This window comes from Hyperolius riggenbachi, chromosome 4 (genome assembly GCF_040937935.1).
Source record: "Hyperolius riggenbachi isolate aHypRig1 chromosome 4, aHypRig1.pri, whole genome shotgun sequence".
Taxonomy (NCBI): Eukaryota; Metazoa; Chordata; class Amphibia; order Anura; family Hyperoliidae; genus Hyperolius; species Hyperolius riggenbachi.
The window spans coordinates 322360602-322370140 of NC_090649.1; the positions used below are offsets into that span (position 1 = coordinate 322360602).

General features: G+C 47.3%; 1 long non-coding RNA gene across 1 annotated transcript in view; it reads right to left on the reverse strand.

Moving 5' to 3' along the window:
* LOC137570804 (uncharacterized) overlaps nt 1-8980 on the reverse strand; it is a 53701-nt gene extending 44721 nt beyond the window's left edge. The window contains exons 1-2 of the long non-coding RNA XR_011031190.1: nt 8727-8980; nt 7706-7904 (exon numbers count right to left, since the gene is read on the reverse strand). This is a non-coding gene — a long non-coding RNA (uncharacterized lncRNA). The remainder of the gene's footprint in view (nt 1-7705; nt 7905-8726) is intronic.
* Between the last annotated feature and the right edge of the window lie 559 nt (nt 8981-9539).

The window sequence follows — 9539 nt, forward strand, 5'->3', positions numbered from 1 at the left end:
ATCCAGAGAGCTGAAACTCACATTTTTCTTGGGAGTGAACTTTTTTAGGATGGACTTAAGGGACCTGTAAAAAGATTCCCACCTCCCCCATTCATAAACTACATTATGACTGTAGTCATTCGTATCCCTAAAAGCGTTAGTGTCATAAGAATGTTTAGGAATGGCCCCCATGCATTGAGGCACAGAAGTCTGGATGTTCAAGTGACTCATCATAGGTCCAGACGTGCTGGTATCCTCAGAGGAGACCGTGGGTGAGAGCCTGGGATGGGAGAGCGTGGAAGCGGTAGTAGGAAGAGTAAGCTAGTAGTTAGCCCAGTGTAGCCAGTAGTCACCCCAGTATAGCTGCTCCAGTGTAGCTAGGAGAGGTGCCCTCTTCCTTCCCCCAACCCCCTTGCGGCCGCCGCTCCTGTTACCTTATGAGCGGGCGGTCGCTTCCTTCCTTATATTCCCCATAGCTCCTGTCCTCTTGCAGCATCTCGTATTACAGCAGCGCTTCCCGCACGGCTGCTGTAAGGGAAGGAAGCAGGGCAGCGGCTTCCTGTAGCGGTGATCGCCATTACCATGGGATCTGCTGCCCCGCCTCCTTCCCTTCTTACAGCAGCCGCACAGGAAGCGCTGCTGTGATAAGAAATGCTGCAAAGCGGAGAGGGGCTATGGGGAATATAAGGAAGGAAGTGGCCGCCCGCTCATAAGGTAACAGGAGCCGCGGGGGGGGGGGGGGGGGGGGGGGGGTCGGGGGGATTGGGGGGGGTTAGGGGAGAGGGAGAAAGGCCAGATCCGCCGCGGCCCCCCAGAAATCCGCCCACGGACTACCGGGGGGACCTCTGCTTTAAAGGATACCTTAGCGATAAATATTTTTCAAAAAACAATGCCTAATGTGTGTCGGAGGAAATGCGCACATACTTACCGTACCTTCTGTGCCCCAGCGTCTCCCTAAGTTCTCGGGTGATTATCAAATATCTGTACTTCCTGGTCAGCGCCCTCTAACCCAGAGATACTATGCTGCACATGTGCAGTATGTCTACTTGGGCACCTTCGACCACGCTCCCCAGTGACCCCATAAGACTTAAGTGCAGTTGTGTGGTCACAAGGCGCCCAAGTGGAGCAGCGCAGTATCTCCAGATCGGAGGGCACTCACTGCGCCGACCAGGAAGTACAGAACAGTACACACACATTAGGCGTCCTTTTTGAAAAATATTTATCCTGAGGTATCTTTTAAGGACAATACATGGTGCTATGCCCATCATATAAAGATACTAACATAAATTAGTCTCAAGTCACAAAGAAAAAACTAGTGTCCTGTTGAGAGTGATACACAGTTGCCTATTACATGATTGGGGGGGGGGAGAAGGGGGGGGGCACAGTACTGAATATACTTACCTATAGTGACATCTCCAGGTCACAGGTGATGCTCCATCCCCTCCTTAGCAACACAGTCATGGCTATGTTTCTGATGAAGACTGTTGAAGCTCTTTGGAAACCTCCACCTGCCCTGCCGCGGCACGACCCCACCTATTAAAGGACAACTGTAATGAGAAGAATATGGAGGCTTCCATATTTATTTCCTTTTAAGTAATACTAGTTACATTGCTATCCGGCTGATCCTTTGCCTCTAATACTTTTAGCCATAAACCCCGAACAAGCATGCAGCAGATGAGGTGTTTCTGACAAAATTGTCAGATCTAGACACCACAGCAGCCAAATAGACCAGCAGGGCTGCCAGGCTACTGGCATTATTTAAAAAGAAATAAATATGGCAGCTTTCATATTCTTATGACTACAGTTGTCCTTTAAGCAGTGGCTGCTGAGCTAGGGGCAGGCAGTGGCAATGCAGATGGGGGTGGCCAGAGCCTCGGAAGCCACTTTGAAGAAAAAAAGAAAATGGCAAGGGCCCTTTTTCCTAAGGGAGGCAAAGCAGTTATCTCTTTGGAGGGATGACGCTAGAACAGGTTAAGTATTTAACCGCACGACACCCCTCCTCCCCAATTAATACTCATCATCAAGTCAGAGCCTGTCAAGACTCAAGTACTCTTTATGTCCTACACAAGCGTAAATACTAAAACAGGGAGACTGGTCGGTAGCACATACAAGAAAGCCTGCAATGAATACATCCAGCACACTTTTGCAGGTAGAGTGCTACTGCGCCTGCACAGAATGCTCCCGGCGGTGGAAGCGCACTTGTGACGAAGACCCCAACCCACTACGGAGCTGAGAGCGGGAGCGTGAAGCCCAAGCGGACCTGCAGAGAGGGACTCACAGACTTCTATGGGCTGAAAGAAACCCCAGGGCAGTAAATCTGCATATATGTTCAACTGAGAATATGCAGGGTGCAAGATAAAGTAGTTTTGGGGGCGGGGCTAGTGGGAGAACAATGCATTTGGGGGTTGTCCAGGAGCACTAAAGATCCAGCATGCTGGCTCTTAAAATGTACATCAATAATAACAAAAAAAACCCCATACAAACCTGGGGCTCCCTCAGCCACCTTCGTCATGATTGCTCCCTCCCCATCCTTTTTCGCCTTCCTGATGATCCGTTATGGATATCCCAGATATGAATATGGATAACCCAGTAACTTAACCCAGTCGGGGCCGGTAGTACACCTCAGACGCAGAATGCTCCTGGTGGCGTTAGTGCGGCAGGGCATGCGGCCAGGCTTGCGCAGTAAGCACCAACTCCAGAAGTTAGCGGAAGCCATAATGAAGGATGCAGGATGCGGAGGATAGCGGCGACGGCCGGATCAGGCTTATCAAGAGCTGCTCCAACACTATGGAACTCCCCCCCCCCCACACACACACACACACACCATTAGGGTTTCCCCCTCATTCAACATCTTTAAGAAGGCCCTCAAAAATCACCTTTTCACTCTGGCCTACATCCCCCCCCCCCTAGTGCTCTAAACCCGCAGCTGAACTCTGGTCCCCTACCTTTTGTGTCCCTACCTCTCGCTGTAGAATGTAAGCCGTTGGGCAGGGTCCTCCTTGAATTAGGATTCCCCTTCATTCAACATCTTTAAGAAGGCCCTCAAAAATCAACTTTTCACTCTGGCCTACCCCCCTCCCCCCCCCCCCGCCCACTAGTGCTCTAAACCCGCAGCTGAAATCTGGTCCCCTACCTTTTGTGTCCCTACCTCTCGCTGTAGAATGTAAGCCTTCGGGCAGGGTCCTCCTCCTTACGTCTCCTACCTGTTCATGCACCTCCATTACAGTACACCCATCCTATGAATCTGAGTGAACTTAACTTGCCTAATCTCCATGCTCCCATCCAGTGACTGACTAAGCATTACTTTATACTCATACTGTGCTGCGTGATCTGGTTTGTAGATATTCCTGTATTGTCTTATTGCTGTATGTCACCCCTAAATATTGTCTGTAACCTTAACTAATGTCAATCACTGAGTAATATGTTGGCACTTTATAAATACAATAAATAAATAAATAAACCAATATAAGCACATGCTCTGTATACTCATCCACACACTGTAAGCACCTGTGTTGTACACTTAACCATCCACTGTAAGCACATGCACTGTATTCTTACACACCTCCTGTAACTATGCAACATGCTTCACCACCTGGTGGACCCATTCTGTGGCCTGGCTGAACTATTGTTGCACCTTAAAAGCCACTTGAAGTGAGAGGGATATGGAGGCTGCTATTTTTATTTCCTTTTAAAGAATGCAAATATCTTGACTGTCGTGCTGATCCTCTGCCTCTACTATTTAAAGCCATAGAACCTGAACGAAGCATGCAGATAAGATGTTAAAGACTTAAAGGGAACCCAAACTGAGAAGGATATGGATTTTTCCTTTTAAAATAATACCAGTTGCCTGACTCTCCTGCTGATCCTGTGTTTCTAATACTTTTAGCCACAACCCCTCAACAAGCATGCAGATCAGATGCTCTGACTGAAGTCAGACTGGATTAGCTACATGCTTGTTTCAGGTGTGTAATTACCACTACTGCAGGCAAATAGATCAGCAGGACTGCCAAGCAAATGGTATTGTTTAAAAGGAAACATCCATATCCCTCTCAGTTTAGGTTCCCTTTAAGTTTCACTGCATTTGCCGCATGCTTGTTTCAGGCGTGTAATTCAGACACTACGGATGCATGAAAGATCAGCAGGATGCCAAGCAACTGATAGGAAAAAAAAACTTACCTCAGGAGGAGAAAGACTCTGTATCCTGAAAAGGCTTCTCCCATCCTCGTCAGCGAGCTTGATCCAGCACTGGAATCCCCGATCAGTAGCAGCTTTACGTTACAGCTCTGGCGGAACGGAAATAGCCCGGCTGGATCCGCTCTGTAGACCGGATCGGGCTCAGCTATTTCTGACGGAGCCCAAGCAGAAAGATGCTATTGCACATGTGTGCAGCGCTGACAAGAGGACTTTCAGGGTCCCACCACTGGATCGCCTCTGCTGAGGACAGGGGAAGCCTCTTAAGGATCCAGATGCTTTCCCCTTTCTAGGTAAGTACCCCCCTAGCAGGGGCGTTACTAGAAATTGCTGGGAACCCCTGAGAAATTTTGAATTGGGGCCCCCCACCCTGTCGGTTTCAGCACAGGTAAACTGAGAACTAATGTTAATAAATTGGCTAGTGCACACTTAAATGTGTTTCCCCATGCAGAAAAAAACTGACAGCAGTCAGCCACTGCATGCATTTTCTCTATCAATTACATTAGCTTCTGTGATAAAACGTGTATATTTTCACACATACAGACACACATGGGGCTTGATTCATTAAACCGTGATAACTCAGATATCACACCTTATGTAAAGATATCATATCTTATGGAAAGATATCACACCTTATCAATGTAAACATGCCTTATCAGAGTAGTATAGCGAGCACTACGAACCCGTAGGGGCTCAGGGCAGGACCAAGTGCCATTGCCAATTAGCAGGCATAAGTTAGTATCGCTCGCTATGCTACCCTGATAAGACATGTTCACTTTGATAAGGTGTGAAATCTTTTCATAAGGTGTGATATCTTGTCATAAGGTGTGATGTCTTTTTATAAGGTGTGATATCTTTGATAAGGTGAGATATTTGAGTTATCACGGTTTAGTGAATCAAGTCCAAGGTGTGCAGAAAACACATACAGAAAACCGACAGACCAGTGTTCTCCCAGCCTCAGCTTATTACACTCAGTCCTCTTCTGATGGAGCAGAACTGGCTCTGCGGGCTTCTCCAGCATCACTACAGTACACAGCACTTGGAAAGGGGGTTGAAAGGCTTGGGCAGGGCCCTGTATACACGAGCCTGATTCACACTAAATAGGGACTGTCTACAAAACTTTGTATGATTCCTAATCAGTAGCTGAGCAGATGCAGTCATGAGGTACAATTGTGCAGAGAGCAGAAAGCTTTTTCTCTCCATGCCCTTAGTTGTCAGTCTCTCAGGACAGGGAAAAGAAACTTCACCACGGGGCCCCCTGTGGCTGCATCCCCTGCATGATCTATTGTTACGCCCCTGCCCCCTGGGCACTTTTTTTTTTTACTTCAGGGTCTCTAATATTTTCACTTACTAAAAACAAATCGAATGTCTGGCATGGTAGGTCTAGCAATCAGAAATGTGATCATGTTGAAGCAGATCTTTACTTATGTAAAAAAAAGTGACATCTGTAGCATCAAACCAGTTTCTACTGCTGCGTCCATGAAAAAAAAGGTCACCTGGAGATTTGGACGCCCAAAAAAGCCAACGGAATATGGAAAAGTTACCACTAAATGCACGCTTACCAGAAAAAGTCAAGCATACCTTTTTATGACTGAAGACTTCACTGTACCGGATCCAAAGTGAGCATAATGTGCAGCGCTACTGTTCTGATCCATTGCGCATGCACAGGACGTTCCCAGTGGTGGGAGTGTGAATGAGAACGTGTGCAGTTCCCTTTAAAGAAGTTCTCCCTAACCCACAGACAAAAAAAATAAATAAATACATTTAAGAGCACCTGAAAAGTAACCTAAAGTGAACATAACCTGGAGCTTCTACAAGCCCCCTGCAGTCGCCTGTGCTTGCGTCATCACGGAACAATCCTCTGAACCCCCACAGTGACTAAGTGTCGATTTCGTCAAACGGTGCAGGAACAGGGTGGCTGCAGGGGGCTGGTAGACGCCTTAGGTGAGTGAAACTTTTTTTTACATTCATTTTAGGTTCCCTTGAAGTGTACTTAACAATAAAAGTGGCGTCGTGTAGTAATAGAAAAAAAAAAGCAGCAATTGAAACTGTAAAACATGCTAAGTGACTGAAACAGCCTGTTGCTCAGCAAAATTAAGAACACCTGAAGTGTGCTCACAATAAAAGTGACATCACTGTGTAATAAAAAATAAATAAAAATCAGCAATTGAAACTGCACATTACTTACTTGGCCTAAAAGTGACCGAAACAGCCTGTTGCTCAGCAGCCGCGGACTAATCGTGTAAGAGTCCTCCTCTCCTCAAGAATGAATCACGTGATTAGGCTATTGCACTGGGGGTGACCACAAAGCTGGGGCTGGTCCAGCAAGGCTTTAGGAGAACAACCAGGAAAGAGGAGGGGTTACGGTAGGGTTTCAGGCACTTCGCTTGATACACTTCGCTTGATACATCTTACATTTCCAATTCTTTATCGTTACTACATGTAAATGATATCACTTTTATTGTTGAGTACACTTCAGGTGCTCTTTCATGTTTCAGGGACAGTTCAAATGGGCATTGCTGTGTTTGCTGTTCAAGCAGTGTATGGGAGCGATTAATAAACGACAGTTATGGCTTTTCGCATCATTTGTATAAACAACACAACAGATCCTGGTGTCTCGGTCCATGTCCCCCTAGGGTGCTCAAAAGGTGTCGATGGACGGGAACCGATAGCAAACACTTTTCTTCTCTGTTTCAGAAAAGCGTTCAGCATTAGCTAAACAAGACACTGTCAGGAGCCAGTGTGAACCGACCCTTCGGCCTCTTTTCAACGGGTGACTGAACTACTCGCTTATCGGGCAGTTCCGCCTCTCGGCCACAAAGTGCCTTTTGGCTGCAATTACATGCAGCACAATGGCAGACTGTCACATGATGCGCAGCAGAATGACCGGGCGACAAAATACTGTCTCATGTCATGTCCGCTCCATGGGGCGCTTATACAATGCCTGTGTTAGCAAGCGACAGGCCGGTCAACGGGAGCAGCTGTAAGGCGGTGAATTTACCGCCTTTAACTGCCTGTGGATAGATGGCCTTATAGCCCATATTTAGCTTGTACACATATATAGCTTTCTATATACATGAACTTTACACACGGAAATATCAATACATTGCTAAATGATACGCATACACAGCTCAGCACATGGGTTAGGAAATAAGGGCGCCCGCTATTGGAGAAAGAGTTCACTGCTGATGTAGGCACTCATTAAAATATTGTTTTTAGGTGGAAATTTGCCATGAGGGGAAGGTGGTTAAGTTTATATATGGGAGAGGGGGTGTTAAGGTCAGCCATAAGTTGAGGGATGGTTCAGAGTGAGAATAGGATTTTTAGCTCTGATTACCCCCACCAAAAAATTTCGGTTTTACCGTCCCAATTTTATCCTCAGTGCATTTTTTCCATAGATGTCTCAGCACACGCTCCCTCATCTTTCCCAGTTTACATATAATGCATCACCTCCATCCTCCACATAGCTCTGTCTTCAGCAATGAGTGCAGAGAGGCTACTGCTGGTGACAGACTGGTATTAGAGCTGTATTTACCTTCTAGCACAGCAATAGCAGAGGGGCTGTGGTCACGTGGGTTGCATGTGCCATCCTCAGCGGCACCACCAGCACAGGCACGTCACGGGAGCTGACATGACATCATCCTTCCCAGGGCTGGGCCGAGGCATAGGCTGGAGAGGCTCCAGCCTCAGGGCGCAGTGTAGGAGGGGGCGCACAATTCATTTAGCTGTCATTCCTAATTGTGTATGAAGCAGAAAGAAATAAGAAAAGGGGATTCATAGCAGTGACTGCAAGCCATATAACTAGAGATTAAGGTGTTGGGGAGGTTGTGGGCCCTGTGGCCCTCTTAGTCTAATAGCAATCAGTGTGTGACCGCTGGCGTGGGAGGGATGGAGGGGCGCACGTTGGTGTCTCAGCCTTGGGTGGTGGAGGACCTTGTCCCTGCTCTGATCCTTCCTGACACACATCTCGAGCGACAGCGGCGGAGACAGACGTGTCCCTTCACTCTGCATCCCCAATAGACCGGAGAAAACAAGCGGCTGTCCTAACAGTGAAGAAAACTGTAACAAGAGCTCCCCCTAGCGGCCGGAACTAGAAATGGCAGTGGTGAGTTAGAATGGATGCAATAGAATTACATTTCTGGGGGCAGAAATTAGTTTACAGATTGTTGACACTGAATCGCGCCACTGAGCCCCGCCCCCACATCGGCCTGAAAACCCTGAGAGGCGAGTTCAGTCAGTCACATATACATGGCGCCTCGCTGGTCACAGATAAATGTCTCTCTGGCCACCGATATGGGAGGTTAGAAACCTGGAAATGTGCACAGCCTGCTAGCGATGGAAGTTTGGGCTCTGACATAGGCGCCCAGTTAGATATCACCATTGAGGGGAAATTCGGGTGTCTACATTTCCCCGTAACCTCCCTGGCACAGCACACACTCCCCATCTGTCCCGGTTTACATGCATCACCTCCACATAGCTCTGTATTCAGCAATAATACAGGGCGTGCAGAGCGGCTATTGCTCGTGACAGAATGGAATTATTAGAGCTGTATTTACCTTCTAGCACAGCAATAGCAGAGGGGCTGTGGTCACGTGGGTTGCATGTGCCATCCTCAGCGGCACGCGTGCGGCCACCAGCACAGGCACGTCACAAGAGCTAACATGACGTCACCCATCCTGGCTCACATCTCGAGCGACAGCGGCGGAGACAGACGTGTGTCCCTTCGTTCTGCATCCCCCGATAGACCGGAGCTCTCAGGTCCGTCACCTAGCGGCAGAAGTTGCAGGAACGAGAAGAGAAAACGAGTGGCTGTCCTACCAGTGAAGAAAACTGCAACCGGAGCTCCCCCTAGCGGCTGGAAGTAGAAATGGCAGCGGTGAGTTAGAATGGATGCAGTGTAATATACAGGATCTTCTAAAAAATTAGCAAATTGTGATAAAGTTCATTATTTTCTGTAATGTACTGATAAACATTAGACTTTCATATATTTTAGATTCAAATACACACAACTGAAGTAGTTCAAGCCTTTTATTGTTTTAATATTGATGATTTTGGCATACAGCTCATGAAAACCCAAATTTCCTATCTCAAAAAATTAGCATATTTCATCCGACCAATAAAAGAAAAGTGTTTTTAAAACAAAAAAAGTCAACCTTCAAATAATTATGTTCAGTTATGCACTCAATACTTGGTCGGGAATCCTTTTGCATAAATTACTGCTTCAATGCGGCGTGGTTTGGAGGCAATCAGACTGTGGCACTGCTCAGGTGTTATGGAGGCCCAGGATGCTTCGATAGCGGCCTTAAGCTCATCCAGAGTGTTGGGTCTTGCGTCTCTCAACTTTCTCTTCACAATATCCCACATATTCT